Below are 22,930 nucleotides of genomic sequence, written 5' to 3'. Positions count from 1 at the left end.
TATTAATTTTTTGAACTCCACCATGTTAAAAGGAACTTTCTTCGGAAACTCTAAGCCTTTGGTTCTAATACCATTTATTGGAATAGGATTTCTATTGCACCAAAACCTGCATGTGTTAGCAAACAAACACATAGCCAAAGTTAATGGATACTCAAGAAGCAAAAGGCAATTAAGCACATGTCATGAAATACACATGGAGATTGGATTATCCAATGTCCAACACATTCTAAATGCTTATAGCTTATAATTTTTACAAAAAAAAATATTTTTCGTTTAAATTTTTATTTTATTTTATTTATTATACTAAATCTGCTATGGCCAACTAATTGAGTGATTAGGTTTTCTTTTTCTTGTTATTATAAAGTTATATATTTTTAATAGATTTAATTCAACTTTATATATACAAATTATTAATTTTGATTTTTTTAATGTAAAATATGAATTTTGGTGGAATATTTTGGATATCACTCTTTATAAATCATTTATTTTTTAGATTATTTTAAATGTAATGAAATTTTAAAATAAATATTAAATGATAAAATTTTGATGAAATAACTTAAGTATTTTTTATTGGCCTGGAGTATGCCGTGAAACTGCTTCTGCTTGGCTAAGAGCTCGTCTTCTTCGGACGTAAGGAAACACGTTAGCAGCCCAAGACCCAGAGGCATCTGGCAGGAGTGAGAGCCTGCTCCATTACGGACCACCAGCGGGTTATGCCAGGTGGCGTGGAGCCTGCTCCATTACGGACCACCAGCGGGTTATGCTGGCGTGGAGCCTGCTCCATTACGGACCACCAGCGGGTTATGCCAGGTGGCGTGGTTTTCCTTAATAACAGTGATGAGTCAACCAACATTCGCGGTTAGCAGCCAGAGATGGCTGTCCTCACTGTTGGTTTGACACCTAAATTTGATAGGTTTTGCCACCTTCGAAAAAAAACAAACAAAACAAAAAACAAAAACACTTAAGTATTTTTATAAAAGTTTAATTTTTATTTTATATAATTTAATCCAAAATATAAATTATAGATTTGGGTGAAATGTCTTCTTTCGATTCTTTTATATATATATATAAAATAGGATAGGAATCATGATGGCGATCTTCATAAATGTTTTAACTTTAATGTATTTCTTAAAATTTAATCATATTAAAATTTTATTACCGGATTAATTTAAGATGATAGGAATCACGATGGTGATAAGTGATTTGAGTGGTTTATTAGTGTTTTATATATATATTTTTTAAAATTTAATTATATTAAAATTTTATTTCATATTAATCTGAGATGATAAGAATCACGATGATGATAAGTGATTTGAGTGGTTTATTAGTTTTATTTATTTATTGTTTCCATTAATACATATATGAATGATGATTATCATTTAAGGGGAAATTTGTTATTTTATTCTATGTACGAATTATTATAATAATAAGAAATTTGATGAATTTTCATTTAAGTATTGACGCGTTTTTACCAGTTTGTAATAAAAATTGAATGTTTTATAGGGTTATTTTTTATTATTAATATGATTAAATTTTTTAAAATATAATTTAAGAAGCACGTTTTGGCGTGGGAAATGAAAACAATGGACGAATGGAAATTTGAAGATGGTTAAGTAGTGGGTATGTGATTTTGGCATACTGATGTTTCATGATTTAGTAAGTTTAAAAAAGAGCGTTTTTGTATATATGGTTAAAAATTGAATGTTTTATAGGTTTATTTTTTTTATATCATTAATATGATTAAAATTTTTAAAATATAATTTAATAAGCAGGGTTTGGTGTGGGAAATGAAAACAACGGACAAATGGAAATTTGAAGATGGTTAAGTAGTGGGTATGTGATTTTGGCATAATGATGTTTCATGATTTAGTAAGTTTAAAAAATAGTGTTTTCGTATATATGGTTAATTTTTCAAAAATACTCTAGACATTCCATATAATGGGGAGAATTCTATATAATGGGGAGAATGAAAATAAGAGAGGGATGAGGAAATGAAAACAGGGGGAGGGATGATAAAGTTACTTTGACAAGTAGATGAGAAAGTTTTAATAATTTAAAAGAGAGTAATTATATATCAAAATACCAAAATAATATTTTCAAAAAGTGAGAGGTAGAGAATGAAAAAGTTCAAGCTTTTAAAATGATAGCCTTTTAGTTTAGATCATGACTAAATTTGAAAGGTAGAGATTTGAAAGTTTGAATAATTATCTTTTAAAATAATAATTTTTTGGAATAGGCAATAGTGAGACAGGTGAAATATTTTCATTATAAATTTGGGGTGATAGTGAGATTGTGCATGAAGGTATCTATTGGAACACTTCCATTATAAATTTGGTGGATGAGAACACCATCAAATTGATGATGAGAACATCTAAAAATGACATAATGTTACTTATGTTGAATTTCAATAATAAATTTCAAACTCAGTATAAAGTTTATTTCCATAAAAATGGTTGGTAAATGTTGATAGGCATCAAAACACTTACCTCATAATATCCACTTTACTAATATTTAAAAAAAAAACATAAAATTAACTAAATTATAACTTTATTTTAAACCAATTAGATCCATCTTAACTTTGGATCTAGCAAGTGTCAAGAGGGATCAAATTTCTTGAGGTGGAAACATTTCCTCAAGTTTTGCACTCAAAAAAGAGGTTTGCACCTCCAGAGATTTGATCACTTTTGGCAGATTCAGAGTTAAGATGGATTTAGGCTAGTAGTAATAGAGTTGAACTCTTTTTAAATATTATTTATGTTGAAACTATTTTTAATTCTAAATTATGATTTCAAGATGCCTATGATTGTTTAAGAGCTCATTTTCTTTGGACATAAAAAACAAATTAACAACTCAAGACCTAAATTTATTTGGCAACGATGGATGCGTGTCCCCTTGTGAACCACCAAGAGTTATTAAGTGGCTCAGTTTTGTATACACACAAGGATGTTATTTCTCATTGACGTATTGAGATTATATCAATAGGAGTAACTTCATATTGCGATGCAAGATAATAATTTGGTGCAAATTGGAAAATATCGTAGCCCTGAGATTTTTCCTACCATAAAAGAAATTTAAAAAATATAATCCAATATAAATTTTTGGGTATTTTGTTTCTTTCGACTCTGTGTTTTACAAGAATTCTCATTTTGTTAAGTTAAATAAGACATTCTTCTTCTTAAATGTTTTAATGCTTCCATTGGTAGATCTCAATCCAATATTCTAATTCATAATTCTAATCTCAACCCTTTGTAAATAGAAGGGGTTACCAACCTAACCCTTAAATAAAAATAAGCTCTAATGATATTTGTTGGACCCCTCGTTTTGATTTTGATGGAATATATGTTTTGACTAGAGGCAAGGACACGGTGGCACAAAGTTAGTAGACATAGAAGACATTATTCATGCTACTTGGATTGAAGACCCTTATCAACATTAAATAGTAAAATAGAGGGATACAAGAACCAAAACAATAGGCAAGGGTCCAAGTGATCACAAAGCTGAGTGGTGAAAGAGTGAAGACAACTAGCTAAAGCGGAAGGAATATCAATTGGTTCTTAAACAACGAACTAAAGGTAGGCTAACAATTTCCTAATCTCCCACCTTCAAGCACATAAATACAATTGTAAAGACCTTGACTTATAAAAGGGTTGATTCTCTACTAACCCTTTATATCCTAGCCGAATGTATATTAGTTATCTATTAATTAGTATGTTGATTATTTAAGTTCTAAATTATGCTCATGTATAGGTCTCATGTCTAAATAATTGGTTTGTAATGATGTACTGGATTATTTTGAGATGAATGGAATGTAACCCCTCTCTCAAAAAAAATTTGTTTCTTCATTCTATTGTGATGACATGTCTGTTACTACCTTTCAATATCTATGATGTTGGATAATAGTAAGCTAATTTCATGGCAACTATTCTCTTAGGTTAAGATGATGATTTTGGTTATGATAATGCTAACCATTGAATTGATAGGGAATGATGCCTAATCAATATCAAGATGTATACTAATTGCAACTGTCATATAATAGAAGCCCTATATAGACTTAAGTCTCAATATAATGTTTTAGGTGAGACCTTCTCCTTCATAGGGATTAAAAATTTCAGTGCTTTGACTACAATAGATCCCCTTTGTTGCAAACCAATGTGGATATTAATCTAAAATTGAATTTGTAAATTCTTTCTTTGCTAAGATCTAAAATGGTGTGTATGGCCTTATAATATTTTGATAGGCGAGTTGACTAAGACTTATGTGGAGTGGTGGTGGCTTAGTTAAATAAACCACTTTGCAAAGTACAATGCTAGTAGTTTAAATTCCTTTTTTCTACATGATGATGATAATACCTATGAAGTTTCTGAGTAGGATTTCCTAGGGAATTTGTGTGAATGGCAAAGTAGATTGAGAGAAAAATCATGACCTAAATGGAAAAAGGAGAAAAGAGGTCAAATGGAATGTCCATAATTATGTTCCATTGCATAGGTTTAAATATGAATTTGCAAGAGAACTTAATCTAATCTCTAATACCACACTATGTAAACCCCCTTAGCATACCCAACCACAAAGCAAGAAGCTAATAAGGGAGCCAATTTAACATAATACCAAAAGAGAGAGTCTCCCAGAAAGGTTCAAAATTAACTAAATACATGTACATTACAAAATACTACTAATAATAATAATAAACTACAATATACAAGAATGGAATGATAAGAATTTTTGGTAGCAAATTTCCCTATTCTTAATTAAGGACATTCACACATAGCCTATGAAAAAATAAATATATTTTGATAGCAAAAATGTGGCGTATGTTGGGTATGTTTTATATTTCTTGCATGACTATCACCACACCCTATAAATGTGCAATGCTGAAATAATTTGGGTAGTTTTTTTCATCTGATTTTTCCATTTTTCGGCATACGAATTTGCTAAAAGTGGTTTTATGGTGCATGGTGGCTTTTCCCATGGTTTTGTAGTTTTCATTAAGGAACTATGGTTGTATTCTAATCAAAGGTAAATGGATTGGTTGTTTATGAATGTCATGTGATATATATTGTATTGTAATGTTGTACGCAAATAATATATATTGAAAAATATTGTTAGTTTTCGAGGTTATGAGTTTTCATGATAAAATATATGCCTTAATGTGTGTCTTTACCGTGACATATTTTCTATTTTATTAATAATATATTTGTTGTAATTAACTGTACATGGTTAAAACCTATATTTGTATCAAAATAGTTGTAACACACTCTCCCACTCCTTTGGGAATTTATTAGGCTGTGGGAGGTGTTATATCAAAGTTAAATCAACCTCCATGGCCTCAATATGAAGATTGGGTTACAAAATTCCTCTTTTTCCAATTTTATCAAATTCCAAAATAGATATTACCATTATGTTTAGATCCTTGAGATATTCCTGGTGATATGAATTTTATCTCAATCCAACCTCTAGATTGAAATTTATGCCCTTCCAAAGCTTTCTAATTAACTCTTGCCACATAAACAAGATACTGCCACATGCAACCTATATGTAACCCACGTGGCTATTCCACGTCATCCACAATGCTTACCTGGCATCCACGCATCATAGCCAAAATATCAGTGGCACTTTCCATCTCATCTCATATTTTGGGTCCTATAGCACCACGACACCATCTTGCCATACCTTATGAAATGCTTCAAATAGGCCTTCTAGGGAACAATAGGGAATTTTATGTCAATTGACAAGAGAAAATCCCATCTAGAACCCTCTTTCAAGTTATGGCACTACTTAGCCTAATTTGTTTTGCAATGTGACCAGGAATTCTATGTTAGTTGCTAGGAAGGATTCCCATCCCACGTCATCTAAAGACTGCGCCATCACACTGAGGAACCAAAATCTGTGATGACATGATCCCATGACACATAGAATCCATGTAGACTCACGTGGCACTCCCTTTGCCACATGGCACCATAAATCACTACCATGTGTCATATAGTTTTGGCTGAATCAACTTTCAGAAACACGTATTACAATTATCACATGTCACTGCAACATAAATGACACATCATAATCTTATCCACATTATACATCCACAATGCAGGGATTCCATCTCATCGCACCAATCGGATCCTCACCAATTTCACATTTCATTTCTCAGCACACTGTCACAATTGATGGGAGGCGCAAGAAACATTACTTAACAATAATTTTGCCATCTTTCCCATCAAATTCTATCAACATCGGTGCGTATCATGTCCATGATCAAGTGCAATGACAAGAGGTGTGAATGGAAACAATTAATAGGAATTTTCTTGTCTCGCCCATTGGATTCTTTCAATCTATTTTTCCACCATGAATGCAGGATAAATGATATTGGTTTATCTCTAAAAGTTATATCTTGAGATTAAGGGCGCCAAATCTAATTTAGGAGGCTCCAAGAGACCTAAAAAATAAAAGATTTCAAAATTTGATGGAAATAGTGACATGTCAAAGAGTTCGATGAGACGATTCTAATGCAGCTTGAATCATGTCCAACCAAATTTGTACGAAGAATTTATGACATTCTGAAGATTTTGAACAACATGCAAAATGTAAAAATTGTTAGGACACATGGTAGCATTTGGATGTGACCTATGGCTGTGTGGATAGGGTGATGTTGCTACATTTTAGGTTGGCACATGGTACCAAGCTAGAGACATGGTGGGGCCTATAGTGACACTTCGTAGAATGACTAAGTGCATAGCGTTGAGGTAGTTGTATTGACATGGAAAGACACGTGTGTAGGTGATGTAGCACATTGATGCATAGGTGATGTGGCATTGGCTAATGAATGACCACCACATGGACCAATCAAATGGTGCCACATGGCACCATGAACCATCCAAACTAGTGTTGAAAGTTGCAGGTTTGACCTTGGGACCTTCCCCTCACATGAATTCCTTAAGATATCTCTACCTGTCGATCCACCATTGGAATTGGTTGTAAGTTTTTCCCACTAAAGTTTATTTAAACAAGCTTATTTTTCTGTAGAGCGGAAAGGGACCTACGTGCCTAACCATGGGAACAAATTATGAGGGAGGATCCAATAAGCCCATCCATGGGCACATATTTCAAGATAAGGCTTGCACTAATTGCAGAGAGGTAAGTTGGCATGGCACTAGTCGTTAAGAAGTGACAATGATAGAAACCTATGGTGTTGATAATCATTCTTCATGATCTTTCGAGATGAATCCACTAGTGCAAAGAGAATTTGTATCTAAGTAGTGTATTTGAGAGATCATGGTTGAAGCCCATATATGTCATTAATTCTTGACATAAATTTTGAGATAAAGATGCACTTTTCAGAAGTTAGTCATGTTTACAGTCAAAAGCTGTAGAATAACAAGATGAACTTTCCAATATTATGTTTCTTTAGTTTTGAGCAGCATATATGAGTGCCCATGGTTAAATCCCATATGTGTCATTAATGTTTGGCACGAAATTTTGATACCGAGATGCACTTTAAAAAAGCTAGTCATGTTTGCATTCAAAAGTTGTAGAATGTTGGGGAAAACCTGTTGGTTCTGTGTTTGCTGAGTTTTGAGCATTTGATTGATAATTTTGGCACAACAACCAATGTAAGTCTCATTTATTATTGATTTGTCGCTTTTCAAGATTTGTAAGAGGGAGAATATGTACTTGCAAATTCTATATGATCATTGTATGTTGCTGCAAGGCAACAAGATCTGAATTATTGTAGATAATTCTTTGTTTGAGATTTGTGCAATCAAACTAAGACAGTGAGGTACTGAAAATCCATTTCCACTTGAAGTGAGAGTTTAGTCCTTTTGTAAAGTAAAAGGAGAACATATTTATTACGGAGATACATTGCCACTTGAAGTGAGAGCTTAGTCCTTTTGTACTAACAAATAAGAACATCTTATCGAAGAGCAACTACTAAAGATACTACGTAGTTGAGCAAAACCTAAAGATGTAGCTCACATTGGGTGAATTTTGTTACCAAATCGGTGATCTCTTCTCTTACGTGATTGATATCTTGTCTCATGTTTTCTCATGCATGTTATTTATGAAATTATGATCATTGAATGCATTAACTAATGAAGTTGGAGTTAGCACACTCACAATTTTAATATTCAAAATTGGATTCAATCCTATTAATGCAATCATGTAAGAAGGTCATCATTAAGAATCAGGTCTTATTCAATGGGCTTTCAACCAAACCAAGTTTGGGATCGATTGAATCTCGGATCCAGATAATGCTTGGTATGAAAGCAGGTCTGACAAGGATTTTAGATGTTGAATCAGAGATGGGAAAATCATTAAATAATGCATGGCTCAAAGAATTCAATGATCCAGGTGGCTCCAGACACATGCAGAAGTCCAAGAGGACTCAGGAAGGGTCAAAAATAAAATTGTTTGGATTGTACTCGAACTAGACTCACGTTGAACATCTTGTCATCGTGATTGTGGTTGTGTGAATGGTTCGTCAAACTGAGTCTGTATGCAAAAGTTAGGAGCAGTCAAAGTTCAGGGTTGACTTGGGTAACTAGGCAGGGTTAAGGAGGCAGCAATTTGGACAAAATCCACCCACCGGATTCCAGCCAACCTGGGCCAGATTCCAGGTGAATTTGTGGCCTACTTAAATTGACTCCTTCAGTTAATTTTCAGAATTTTCAAAAAGAGCTAATTGTTTTTATATAACAAAAAAAAAACATATTTTTGGGGTGACAGGCCACCAACCCCGACTCCCCCAATGGCCATCTTATATACATAACATTTTTTTTTAATTAAAAGTCCAACAGGCCATGAACCCCACCGACCCAACCATACCATAAACAATGTAAAGTTGGGGTGGGCGGGCCACCTCCAGTGGACCTAGCCCACACCCCTATCCAACCATGCCTTATATGCACAACAGTTATAGCGAGGCCAACGAGGATTGAACCCGCCTGGCCCATGTGGCCTAGCACCCACCGGGTGGCCCCATGTGTCACCCAAACAACGCCCCCTCGTACCATACATGATGGCTCCTACACATTCGACCGACGGAGGTTAAGGGGCGGGCCGCCCAAGGCAGACCCGAACCCATCAACAATTAAATGTGGCGATCTAATATTTTAAATGCGGGTATATTAAACCATTTCATGTTAAGAAAAGGGGAGGAGTCGGGGTTTGACCACCCCACCTCCTCCACCCAATTCGGGATTTCAAACCAACCCATCTACAACAACTTTATTAAACAATCCACCCAATACATTTTATTTAAACCTTCACTCATTTGAGCGTTGGGGGGAGGAGGAGGAGTGGGCACACATTTCTATGCAGGTGGAACAATGAGAAGTGCAGAGAGGGGGCCAGAACCATGATCTAAATAATTTCTCCAGGGGGTCGGATTTTCACTTTGTCAGTTTTCGACAAATTTTATATGGTTTCAACATTTCTTGATGCCACGAACTCAACGGTACTACCCGTTTCTCCATCATAGATCTAAAATTTTCAGGCTTCTTCAATTGTGGAGGTATAAGGTCATCATTTTTCCATTTGATGTACTTTCATTATTTTGCCATCTAATGAAAACAAGGCCTCCCCACTAATTCGAGCAGGGCCCGAAGACGTAGCCCCTCCTAGACGAACTCCGATATCAATCTTGTGTCTTCTATGCGTGACTTTCTATTCTTCTCTTCCTCTTCTTTTATGCACTTGTAATTTCATGGTTAAATGCAAGCTTAATATGTAATCCTTTAATGCATCACAAGGAAAAGATTCGTTGGGATCATTCAAGGAAATCAACTAGATCATTGCTACAAGAAGCATAAGAGGAGAAACAAAGATCACACCCTCATTTACAAGATATAGAAGAGGCCTTGGTAAAGTTGTAGTGTAATGAAGGCTTAGCAAAGCCATCCTCACATAATCTAGAATCAGAAGCTAAGGTAAACAATGTCATTGATTTTTCAATTTCATGTTCTTCACATTATGATGATGGTTTTGTAGCTTTTCAAAATCACACTACATGCATTAGCTTGAAGCTAGTGAAGAAAATGGGATACAAAGGAAAAGGCCTTGGATTTAATGGTGAAGGCATTGTGAATCCCATCCAAGTGGTATAACTACCTCAATATGTAGCACTAGGCTATGGTAAAGAGGAATATGGCGCATTCTCCAAGACCATAGCTAAAAGAAAATCCAAAGCCATAGAAGCAAGAGAGACTTCAAGTAACGATTCTGAATCTGTGCAGGCTGAGAACACATCACACCATCCCAGCGATCATGATTGCAAGTCATCTCCAAATGGAGGTGAGCATTTCAGAGGAAGAACTAAGTCAATTTCCCTTCACCAGATCTACACCAAAGACAACCATTCAAGGTATAACTATTCCAATGTTCCTTTTGATTATAAGAAAATTGGCAATGTAAAGAAAGTTTATGGCATAGAAAACTATGTACATTTTATGGTTTGAATAACCATGCTACTTCCAAGTTTCAGAAAAGAATGCACTTTTACAGGAAAGTTATGTTGCCTAGGAAGGAGACACGACATAAAAGCCTTTCTCCACAATGATAGAAAAAGAAGGGAAATAAACTATGGATGTTGAAAAAGTAATGCACCTATTGAAACAAGAGTGAGAACTAGAGAGCTACCTATTAGAAGCTCAATCCAAAGCTACATCCAAATAAATACCATAATTGTTGGGTGTGGAGCCTGATTATCTTCTATAGTACCGGAATTTTGGACCCCATTTCAAAATGGGGCGGCAAAGCCGCCCGTAAAATGATCGTTGCCGCCCCCCCCCCCCCCCCCCGGCGGGGGGTTTCGGGGGCAGCGCCCCCGAAGCTAAAAACAACTGTAAAATTGCCTTGTAAAAGTATAGTAATTTCTAGTCAATCTGGGCCGTTCATTAGGCGGATGATCTTACGGTAGAACTTATGTTTAGTTTAGGGTTTTTTGCCCTAGAAGGCAACCCCTCTCTTTATATGAGGGCATTGTATTTGAGGCTGTGATAGATGTGTATTCGGTGAGCGAGAAACATAGAGGTGAGACTGTGAGAGAAAACAGAGGATATTACAGCGGTTTTGCTGTAGGTTGTATCTCTTCATTTTGTTGGATAATAGAAAGGAAGGACTGGTTGTTCGGGGTGGACGTAGCCCAAACTGGGTGAACCACGTATATCTGTGTCTCTCTTGTTTTGTGCGTTTTCTGTGTTTATATTTCTGCAATATTTTATGTGTTCCATTGCTCCGTAATATATAATTTTCTAACAAGTGGTATCAGAGCCATGCCCCGAAGTTAGCCAAGTGGATGAATCCTCAGAATATTGAACGAAGGTGGTGGGCCCCGGTAATATCACGATGGGATCTGTGGATGAGCTCGGTTAGACAGGCGGTGTGCTCCGGATTCTTCATGGACGTGTCCTTGCCCCAACACGGTGAAGAGGAGTTGACTTGGGATAGAGCAAACTCTCGAGGCAGGTGGTGCTTCCATGTAAGGCGTGTGCTTCCAACGCATTGGAGCGGAGAACCCTGGTTGGTAGAGAGTGGACGGATGGATAATCGTTTGAGGGGAGGCTCAATGGTCCTTTGTTCGAGGGGAGGATTGTTGGGTATACGACCAAATAGTGCCACATTGACTAGAAGTGGGGAGGATCATGGATATACAAGGATGGACAAACATCTCCATTGGTGTGAGGCCTTTGTCCATATTGATAAAGAAAATAGAACAAAGCTTGAGGCAAAGTCAAAGAAATGTACCTTTATTGGATATGGTGTTAATGATTTTGGTTATCGCTTATATGATTACGAAAATCACAAAATCATTAGGAGCAGAGATGTAATATTCAATGAAAAGGTCTTGTATAAGAATCAGTTGCAGGAAAAGAAACAGGAAAAGGAAAACAAGGAATACGCAGTCCTTGATGAAATCACTGAAAAAGTAAAGGTTCCTGAAAATAATAATAATCAACAACCACAACAACAGCAACCACCACAACAACAACAGGCACCCCAAACACCTGAAAGTGGTGTTAGAAGATCTACCAGGATAGGTAGACCTCCTGAACGATACTCCCCTTCATTATATTATTTATTGTTGACTGATTCCGGTGAACCTGAATGTTATGAAGAAGCAATGCAGGTTGAAAACAAGAAGAAGTGGGAGGTAGCCATGGAAGAAGAGATGGACTCCTTAATGCATAACCAGACTTGGGATTTAGTCAGGTTGCCTGCAGGAAAAACTACATTGAAGAATAAATGGGTTTACAGGCTGAAGGAAGAAGATGGAGGAAAGCAAAGGTACAAATCTAGACTTGTGGTGAAGGGGTTTGCACAGAAGAAAGGTATTGATTTTGATGAAATATTTTCTCCTGTTGTTAAAATGACTTCAATCAGAACTATTTTAAGTCTTGTAGCAGCTGAAGATTTGCATCTTGAGCAGTTAGATGTAAAGACAGCCTTTCTCCATGGGGATTTGGAGGAAGAGATATATATGCAGCAGCCACAAGGATATGAGGTGAAAGGGAAGGAGAAACTTGTGTGCAGGTTGAAGAAGAGCTTGTATGGTTTAAAACAGGCTCCAAGGCAGTGGTACCTAAAATTTGACAAGTTTATGTCTGAACAAGGTTATACTAGATGTCACTCTGATCATTGTGTTTATCTGAAAAAGCAAAATGATGGCAGCTATATTATATTGTTATTGTATGTAGATGACATGCTTGTTGCAGGATCTAACATGCAGGAAATAAATGTGCTCAAGAGAAAATTGGCAAATTCATTTGCAATGAAGGATTTGGGTGCTGCAAAACAAATCCTTGGTATGAGAATAACTAGAGACAGGAAAAATAGAAAATTAACATTGTCTCAGAATGAGTACATACAAAAGGTGTTGAAAAGATTTAACATGCAAAATGCAAAACCAGTTAGTACACCTTTTGCTAGCCATTTCAAACTTAGCAAAGAAATGTGCCCAAAGACCCAAGAAGACATGGATTATATGTCTAAAGTTCCATATGCATCAACAGTTGGAAGTTTAATGTATGCAATGGTCTGCACAAGGCCTGATATTGCACATGCAGTGGGAGTTGTAAGCAGGTACATGAACAATCCAAGAAAGGAACATTGGATGGCAGTGAAATGGATTCTCAGATATTTGAGAGGTACCACAAATCAGGCATTATGCTTTGGTGGTTCAAACATATCCCTACAAGGATATGTTGATGCAGATATGGCAGGTGACAGAGATAATAGGAGGAGCACTACAGGATATGTATTTACTGTCGGAGGAACAGCTGTCAGTTGGGTTTCAAAAATCCAAAGTGTTGTTGCACTTTCAACAACAGAAGCAGAGTATGTTGCTGCTACAGAGGCTAGTAAAGAAATGATTTGGTTACAAAGGTTTATGGGTGAATTGGGTAAGGAGCATGATATGGGCACGTTATACAGTGATAGTCAAAGTGCCATTCATCTTGCAAAGAACTCAGCATTTCATTCCAGGACAAAACACATACAGCTCAAGTACCATTTCATACGATCAGTGTTGGAAGATGGAGAGTTGAAGCTGGAAAAGATACACACTAGCCAGAACCCTGCAGATATGCTAACAAAAGTTGTAACTAGGGAGAAACTGAGAATATGCTCAGTTTCAGTTGGTCTTCAAGGATGACGATGAAGATGAGAAACAGCCAGGTCCAAAGAGGAGTCATTGTCCAGCAAATGGAGCAGCGGTGGAGTTGCTACAATCAGTCTCCAAGTGGGAGATTGTTGGGTGTGGAGCCTGATTATCTTCTATAGTACCGGCATTTTGGACCCCAGTTCAAAATGGGGCGGCAACGCCGCCCGTAAAATGATCGCTGCCCCCCCCCCCCCCTGGCGGAGGGTTTTGGGGGCAGCGCCGCCGAAGCTAAAAACACCTGTAAAATTGCCTTGTAAAAGTATAGTAATTTCTAGTCAATCTGGGCCGTTCATTAGGCGGATGATCTGACGGTAGAACTTATGTTTAGTTTAGGGTTTTTTGCCCTAGAAGGCAACCCCTCTCTTTATATGAGGGCATTGTATTTGAGGCTGTGATAGATGTGTATTCGGTGAGCAAGAAACATAGAGGTGAGACTGTGAGAGAAAACAGAGGATATTACAGCGGTTTTGCTGTAGGTTGTATCTCTTCATTTTGCTGGATAATAGAAAGGAAGGACTGGCTGTTCGGGGTGGACGTAGCCCAAACTGGGTGAACCACGTATATCTGTGTCTCTCTTGTTTTGTGCGTTTTCTGTGTTTATATTTCTGCAATATTTTATGTGTTCCATTGCTCCGTAATATATAATTTTCTAACAATAATATTATGAAAGCACGGATGAAGAAAGAAATCCTTGTGAAATAAAAAATAGATCAGAATGTAGAGCAATTATAACCATGCATGAAGTCACTCAGGAATAAAGATAACTATAGGAAGAGAGCCCATTAGCCTGGTTGGATAAGAGATGGGTAGCCTTTTTAATTAGTTGAGTGTGGCCACATGTTGATGTTATTGGATACTACCAAAATACAACGAGTATCCCCAATGTGAAGTCCCAATTAGACCTCACACAGTTTGGACTAGGAGCCCCATCCAGAGTATCGACTTGGCCACCATAACTTAAGGTTTTCCTTGTTTTCAATGGATAACATAACATATTATACACATAACCTTTGAAAAAATAGTAAGTTGACATTTTGAAATACCAATTGCAATGTGTAAAAGGAAGCCTTCATGAGAGGGAAACAAAGAGTGAGTATTTAGAAGAAAATTAATAGTACTATCATAAGAGAGGCATACAAGAGAAATGAAATATTCGTTACTTATATAGCAAAATAGTTCATATAGCCACAATGATCATTAAAGAAAATACAACACACATTCAACAAGATAAGTGCCAAAGCTAATGAAGTAGTTCAATTTCCTTAGTACATATGTACATAACATATACCACAAACATCTAAAGAATATTCTTACAACATTCACGATACATGCATGAAAATGTTTTGGATCAATGAGCTTCTTATTATTAGGTGAAAGTTCCAAGTACACAATTACAATGGTGATACACTAGTTCCAGTAATGGAACATTAAGTCACTTCTTGCTTCTCCAAGGAATGATTTTATCTCCGATGTCAAGCTAAAGAATCCAAGGCTAGCTCTCCAAAGTCTAAGCCTCCAAAAGGCTAGCTCATATTCCCCTCTTAATTGGATCTCAAGCCTAGATTAGTAAATGGATAATAGTTCCTAAACTACCACCCTCTCCTATATATTTACTACCATCCACAACATAGGGGTTGGATTTTGGAGACTAATCAGGCCCTCATGTTGTTGCCTTGAATCTAAGAGAGTCATTATCTTCATGCATTAGGGTGACATAGAGGTGTGCTTTGTGAAAAGGAAGGAAAAGTCAACTTGGGGATATCTCTACAAGATCAACATGATTCTTAGTTGTAAACTCTCTCCTTTCTATTAATACGAAGAGTACATTGTTTTCCTATATGTGTTATGTTATGTTTACAGTCATATATTTCAATGCCTTGTTGATCCATTGAATAGAGTAATTGGATTATGCTACATAGATGTCATATATATTTGGTTTGTGTTGATTGTATGTGCAGGTTCTAATTATAGCAATCAGAGCTACGATTAGAGCTTATAATCCAAGAGGAAATTAAATCTTGGGACAGATTTCAGGTAAGCCTCTTTCTATTCTTCAATTTCTCTAAGGAAAACTTTATATTCTTTGCTTTCTGTTGTAGGGAATATACTTCTATCCTCAGTCGTAGTTTCCACATAACACTTGCCCTCCGAGTTTCGACTACCAATGGTGCCTCAAGTTCATGTCCTTACATTCTCCCCCACTTGAAGTCATTAATGTCCTTGTCAACACGGTTCCCATTGTCACATCTAATGAGAGGGTCGTTGGCAGTGATAAATAGATATGTAATTCACATTCACAACTGTAGCTCCAATACTATATCTCATAAGAGTGAGTATGTCAAACCATGGTTGTGGCCTACTTTGATACCTTTTTTCATGCTACTAAACTTTTTGTTCCACTTAAGAATCCCATACCACTCAAGAAACCTAGTTGACATGTGACACTTGTGTGACCTTATGAGTTGGGCATGACTAACAACCCAATCATATCATCCAAACTATGCCTGCCTAAAATGTACTAACCAAACCAAAGTCAGGCATCTTCAACCTTATGGAATATTGGAGTGCTTGATTCGCCACGAAAATGCATCAACATCGCCTCCCAGCCATAAACAACCTATTGTCACCTCCCCAAGTTAAGCATGTTTTAATAATTGACTACCCAATGTGTGACTACACGTGTTGTTTGTTCAAACCTCGTGTGATAGTCATCAAGGATGTTGTTCCTACACCAAAGGAAACCTTGCATCCTTGGTCCTACTTGAAAAGATGTGCTCCTTGGTTCTCCTAACATGCTTACTTGCACTTGCACTCTAGCACACCATCTCACACTATGCCATGACCCTACCACCAAGGTTACAAAATGTTATGCTCTTAACCTGCAAGACAATACAAGAATACCAAATATGCGCAGAAATATACCCAGAACATAGAACAGTGAGAAATAACATCAGGTATTTTATTATTCAGAAAGCAATGTTCACTTGCCTCTTCAAGGGGGCAACCTCCAATAGAGCAGAGCTCGATTACAAAATAAGACACGATGCTCCTTGCAGGGAGTCTCTATCCTTTATATATGATTTGTACATGCGATACCATGGAGAAATACCATGGTTCTTATTAATACCATCTATCTAATACCATGGCCCATTTGCAACTAACTGTGGTCCCGTCATTAAAAATTGGTTAACCACTTACAATTATTAATATGGGCTTTATTGACTCTTTACTTAACTATACTTATGACTCGATCGTACTGCATAAATAAGGGGGTTAGGTTGGGACCCTAACATGCCCTCCCCCATAAGAATAGCCTTGTCCTCAAGGCTGAAGCTGTGGAAACTACTGAAGAATAGTAGCTGGTTCCCAGGTTGCATCTTCCGGAGACGTGTCTTTCCACTTGACAAGGACTTCCTTGATCATGCGGCCACGCAGGTGCTGTTCTCATGTGTCCAGGACCTATTCAGGTTGGAGCCAGATTGACCCTTCTTCATCCAGTTCCGGTAGATTGGTTTGAATTCTGCAATTGTTCCCAATCACTTTCTTGAGGCATGAGACATTGAAAACCGGATGGATTTTTGTAGTGGGTGGCAAAGCTAGCTTTTAGGCCACTTCTCCAATGCACTGAAGTACTTGATACGGTCTGTAGAATTTTGGAGATAGTTTCTGACACCCCTTGTCTTTGAGTGATGTTTGCTTATATCGTTGCAGCCTCAAAAATACCTGGTCTCCTTCTTGAAATTGGAGTTCTGATCGATGTTGATCAACCTATTGCTTCATGCGGTTTTGAGCTTGATGAAGATTCTCTCTAAGATGGGCAAGCATGGTTGTGCGGTTATGTAGGAGTTGATCCATTGCTTGTACCTTTGAGCATCCCTTGATATAAGAAGTAGGGGAAGGAGGGAGTTGACCATAAACTACTTTATATGGAGTCATTTTGGTGGTGGCATGATAGTTGGTGTTATACCACCATTCAGCTAGAGGTAACCACTGTGCCCAGAGATGTTTCTTTTCTGAAGTGAAACACCTAAGGTAGGTTTCCAGACATTTGTTGACTGCTTCAGTTTGACCATCAGTTTGTGGATGATAGGAAGTACTGAGCTTTAGTTGGGTACCTTGTAGCCTAAAGAGTTCCTGCCAAAAATTACTAGTGAAGAGCGGGTCACGATCAGACACAAGGGAAGTGGGCATGCCATGCAATTTGAAGATTTGATCCATGAAAGATTGAGCGACCAAAGTTGGTGTAAAAGGGTGGGGTAGGGCGCAAAAATGAGCATACTTAGAAAGTCTTTCCACCACCACCATGATGACTGACTTGTTTCCTGACTTTGGAAGGCTTGTAATGAAATCCATAGAAACCTCTGTCCATATTGATGTCAGAATGGGCAATCGTTGTAATGTGCCTGGTGCTTTGACAGTCTCTCCTTTGTGGCGCTGACAGACATCACATTCCGCTACAAAAGTAAGAATTTCCTTTTTCATTCCTGTCCAAAAAAATGATCTTCGAGTGCGAACATATGTCTTCTGAAAGCCTAAATGTCCTGCAGTGGGGGATGAGTGCAACTCCGCCAAAATGTTGTTTTGAGGGTGGACGTTGGTGATAGTACGACTCTGTCCTTGTAGCGCAGAATCTCATCCTGCCACGAGTAACCCTTGGTGGAATTTGGATCCGCCTGAAATTGAGTAATGAGTTGGGAGAGCCAAGGATGTGAAAACCATTCCCTGCGAGCCTGTTCAATCCATTCTGGAATGGGAAGGGAAATTGCGAGCAGGGTACTTGCGTCCTCAAATTGACGAGATAATGCATCTGCTACAATATTTTCGCGCCCTTTCTTGTAAATTATCTCATAATCATATCCCAACATTTTGGCGAGCCATTTATTTTGTTGTGATGAGGATAGGCGTTGCTCCAAAAAATGTTTAAGACTTTGATGGTCTGTGCGGATTTGGAAGCGTCGCCCCAACAAGTAAGGTCGCCAGGTATCTACTACATGTAATATGGCCATCATCTCCTTCTCATAGGTAGATTGTCCCAAATTCTTCCCACTTAGTTGTTGGCTTGTGAAGGCCAAGGGTCGACCATACCCGTACCCGCAGCATCACATTCAATGACAAAATATTTGGTGAAGTCTGGTAGTGCTAAGACTGGAGTGGAACACATGGCATTTTTGAGAGCTGTAAAGGCTTGTTGTGCTTCATCATTCCAGAGGAATGAATTTTTCTTGAGGATTAGAGTGAGGGGCCTCGCAATGCGACCATAGTTGCTGACAAATTTGCAATAGTAGCCCATGAGACCCAAAAATCCTCTCAGGCTCTTCAAGGTCTTAGGTTGAGGCCATTCCTGCATTGCCTGGATCTTTTTGGGGTCCACCCTGACACCTTCACGCCCCACAATGTGGCCCAAATACTCAAATTCTTCCATGCCAAAAGAACACTTGGACATCTTAACAAATAATTTATGCTCGTGGAGCAGGTGCAAGAGTTGATCTACATGCTGAAGATGTGCGGCCCAAGTGCGACTGTAGATGAGGATGTCATCGAAGAAAACAAGGACAAATTTTCTGAGATATGGTTTGAGAAGGTGGTTCATAAGGCTCTGAAAAGTAGATGGGGCATTACAAAGACCGAATGGCATGACCAGAAACTCATAATGGCCTTCATGAGTTCGGAAAGCAGTCTTTGGAATGTCGACTTCTTTCATGCGAATTTGGTGGTAGCCTGAACGAAGATCAAGCTTAGTGAAGAATTGAGCCCCATTTAGTTCATCCAGCAAATCATCAACAACCGGGATGGGAAATTTATCTTTGACTGTCAACTTATTGAGGGCCCTGAAGTCTGGACACATACGCCATTCCCCATCTTTCTTGAGCACCATGACCACCGGTGATGAATAAGGACTAATGTTGGGGTGAATGACGCCTACTTCCAAAAGTTCCTTGATTATTTTTTCTATTTCATTCTTTTGGGTGAATGGATATATATATATGGGCACACATTTGGTGGTTGGGCCCCTGGGACCAAAGTGATGCTATGATCATGTTCCCCTCTCGAGGGTGGAAGCTCATGAGGCTTGTCAAAGACTGGCAAATGGTTATTTAAGATCTGTTGCATCTCAGGATGAATCGAAAGAGAATTGGGTCCGACGGCCTGGATGGCATTAAGTTGAGCTATAACTCCATGATGGCCCTTTTTTAACAATTTTTCCATCCTATGTGAGCTAATGATAGAGGGAGCTCCCGCCTGGAGTCCGCGGAGGGTATGTGTGTGGTTGTTTTTCTTAAAGCTAATATATAACTCCTGGAAATCCACTGTGATTGGGCCCAGTGTGTGAAGCCATTCAGCACCAACGACAATGTCGCACCCTCCCATGTGGATGGCAAACATGTGGGTCTTACTGATAATCCCCCATTTGAAGTTTGACATTTTCACAACGGCCGTCACATTTCATTGTTCCCCCATCTGCAATTTGGACTTGGAAGTTAGAAACTGCTCGTACAAAACAATGCACTGCTTCTGTGACTCTTTGATGGATAAAGTTGTGTGTACTTCCACTATCAATCAAGACTACCACTAGGTGATGCTTAATAAAGCCTCTAATTTTGAGAGTTTGAGGCGAAGAAATCCCTGGCAAAGCATGCAACGAAATAACTGGTTCTTCAGGGACATGGTCCTTTTGGTTGTCCTCTTCTTCCTCCTCTAGTTCCTCAAGTGGTGGGGCTTCCTCCGATGAGCGGTAATCAGTAGCATCAATTTGAAAGAATTTGGGCTCCATGCATTTTTGACCGGGGGAGTATTTTTCATCACAGTAGTAACATAATCCCTGCTTTCTTCTTTCTGCCATTTCTGCAGGTGACACCTTTTGAACCTTAAGTGTTTGAGTAGTGCTGTGAGCCTGTGGGGGGCGACCCTTGGAAGTGAAATTTGGGCGATTGGACTGGGTCGCTAACGCACGTTCAACTTTACGAGCTACCTTGCAAGCCTCCGACCATGTGGGAGGGTGGTGCAGTTTGACGTGAGCTTGTATGGCCTCTTTAAGACCACTGATAAAACATTCCACGTAGAACTCATCTTGGAGACCCATAGTGCGGAATGCTAAGGCTTCAAAGCTGTAATATATTCATCCACTGTGCCAGTCTGTCGGAGCTTAGTGAGATGACCCAAAAAAGCAGAGTCATGGTCAAAGCGCTCTATAAGAGCTTTTTTGAAGGTGTCCCAAGTCAAGGGCCTTCCATTGCAACGTTGATGCCATTGCCACCATTGCCATCTTTCATTGTCCAAGTACATGCTCCCCACCATAAGTTGAGTTTCATTATCCAAGATGTAATTCAGATTGAAATATTGCTCCATTTGTGCTATCCATGCTGCCGGGTGAGAGCCATCAAATTTATGCATATCCATCTTGGGTGGTCGCGGACGGGATTGTTGGTGGGTGCCCCAGAGGTGAAGAGAGTGGCTAGACTCACCCTCACTGTGTTCATTTCCAATATACGCCTCCTTGCGGGCTTCCTCCTTGCCCTTAGAGAGTGTTGTAGTTATTTTCAACAGCTGGTCTTGGATGTCTTTCAAGGATTGTTCAAGTTTGTCGATCTTCTCATTGGCCATAGCTTGAGCTCTAGTTTCTACCATGCACCGATCCGATGTACTTGAAATTTGGGACCGCCTGAATTTTTTGGCACTACAAATTCAATGGTACCACCTTGCTCAGCTCGTCGTCCTGATTCTTATGGGCTAAGTCACCAATAAGCGCTTCGAGGGGTCTCAGACCTTTTTTTTTGTCGATCTTCTCATTGGCCATAGCTTGAGCTCTAGTTTCTACCATGCACCGATCCGATGTACTTGAAATTTGGGACCGCCTAAATCTTTTGGCACTAACAATTGAATGGTACCACCTTGCTCAGCTCGTCATCCTGATTCTTATGGGCTAAGTCACCAATAAGCACTCGGGGGGGTCTCAGACCTTTTTTTTTTCGATCTTCTCATTGGCCATAGCTTGAGCTCTAGTTTCTACCATGCACCGATCCGATGTACTTGAAATTTGGGATCGCCCGAATTTTTTGGCACTAACAATTGAATGGTACCACCTTGCTCAGCTCGTCGTCTTGATTCTTATGAGCTAAGTCAGAAATAAGCGCTTCGGGGGGTCTCAGACTTTTTTTTTTTCGATCTTCTCATTGGCCATAGCTTGAGCTCTAGTTTCTAACGGAGTTTTACTCCTTGCTTAGGAATACTGCAGTCGCTGAATCTCCGAAATGTCAATGCTGCCAAAAGTCCTGCGAAAATCACGCCCAGGTATAGGAACCCACACAACTACTCAAATCTGGATGGCAGATCTGATGGATCTGAGAGATCTGAATGGCTGATCGGAGAGATCTTGAATGGTGAAACAAATTGCTGCTACGGATCTGATGGATCTAATAGATCTGAATGGCTGTTCTGATAAATCTGAACGGCGGGACTGATTGCGGTTGCTGCTGTAAAACCCCCACTTGCGAGATCTGATCTGGCAGAGATTATGCGTGATCCAGAGATAGAGAAGGGAACTATGGTCTCAAGGAGTGTCAGGTGCTACAGATTGCAATATACATAAGGGTCTGATAGTAGTACTCAGCCCAATGTTTCAGGGCACTAACTAAGGAGGATCAACCGTACCCTTAGCCGTACAACTCGAATACCCTATCGTACGAGCGAGTAATCTCTCCAAGTGTTGTTCTCGGTGTACTATAGCAGCAAGATGGCCGACGGTTTAACTATGGCGAGGTTTCAAAGGAGCTAGGGGGCTTCCGATATACCCAGAGGGTACTTGGAAGACAGTCTGTGCGCGATTCTGTCTAATGCGCTACTACTCGAAGGGGTACCTATAGGGGTTACAAGGGAGTCCAACAAGCGTGACCACCTCTTGTATTTCATGCGTGCATGCCTCCCCAAATCCGCAGGTTTATGCGCTCAATGACAGATCCCGTGGTTTAAAGACGCCGGAACATGTCTCTAGCCAAATTTTTTTTGGCTAAGAAATGGAGATCCCACCGGCCCTAGAAAGTGCTCTGATACCACTTGTTATGCTCTTAACGTGCAAGACGATACAAGAATAGCAGATATGCGCAGAAATATACCCAGAACATAGAACAGTGAGAAATAACAACAGGTATTTTATTATTCAAAAAGTAATGTTCACTTGCCTCTTCAAGGGGGCAACCTCCAATAGAGCAGAGCTCGATTACAAAATAAGACACGATGCTCCTCGCAGGGAGTCTCTATCCTTTATATATGATTCGTACATGCAAT

Source organism: Pinus tabuliformis, chromosome 4_1 (assembly GCF_031772625.1).
Source record: "Pinus tabuliformis cultivar Carrire ecotype Pingquan chromosome 4_1, CPIR1, whole genome shotgun sequence".
Classification (NCBI taxonomy): domain Eukaryota; kingdom Viridiplantae; phylum Streptophyta; class Pinopsida; order Pinales; family Pinaceae; genus Pinus; species Pinus tabuliformis.
Note: the sequence above shows the minus strand (reverse complement) of the source record.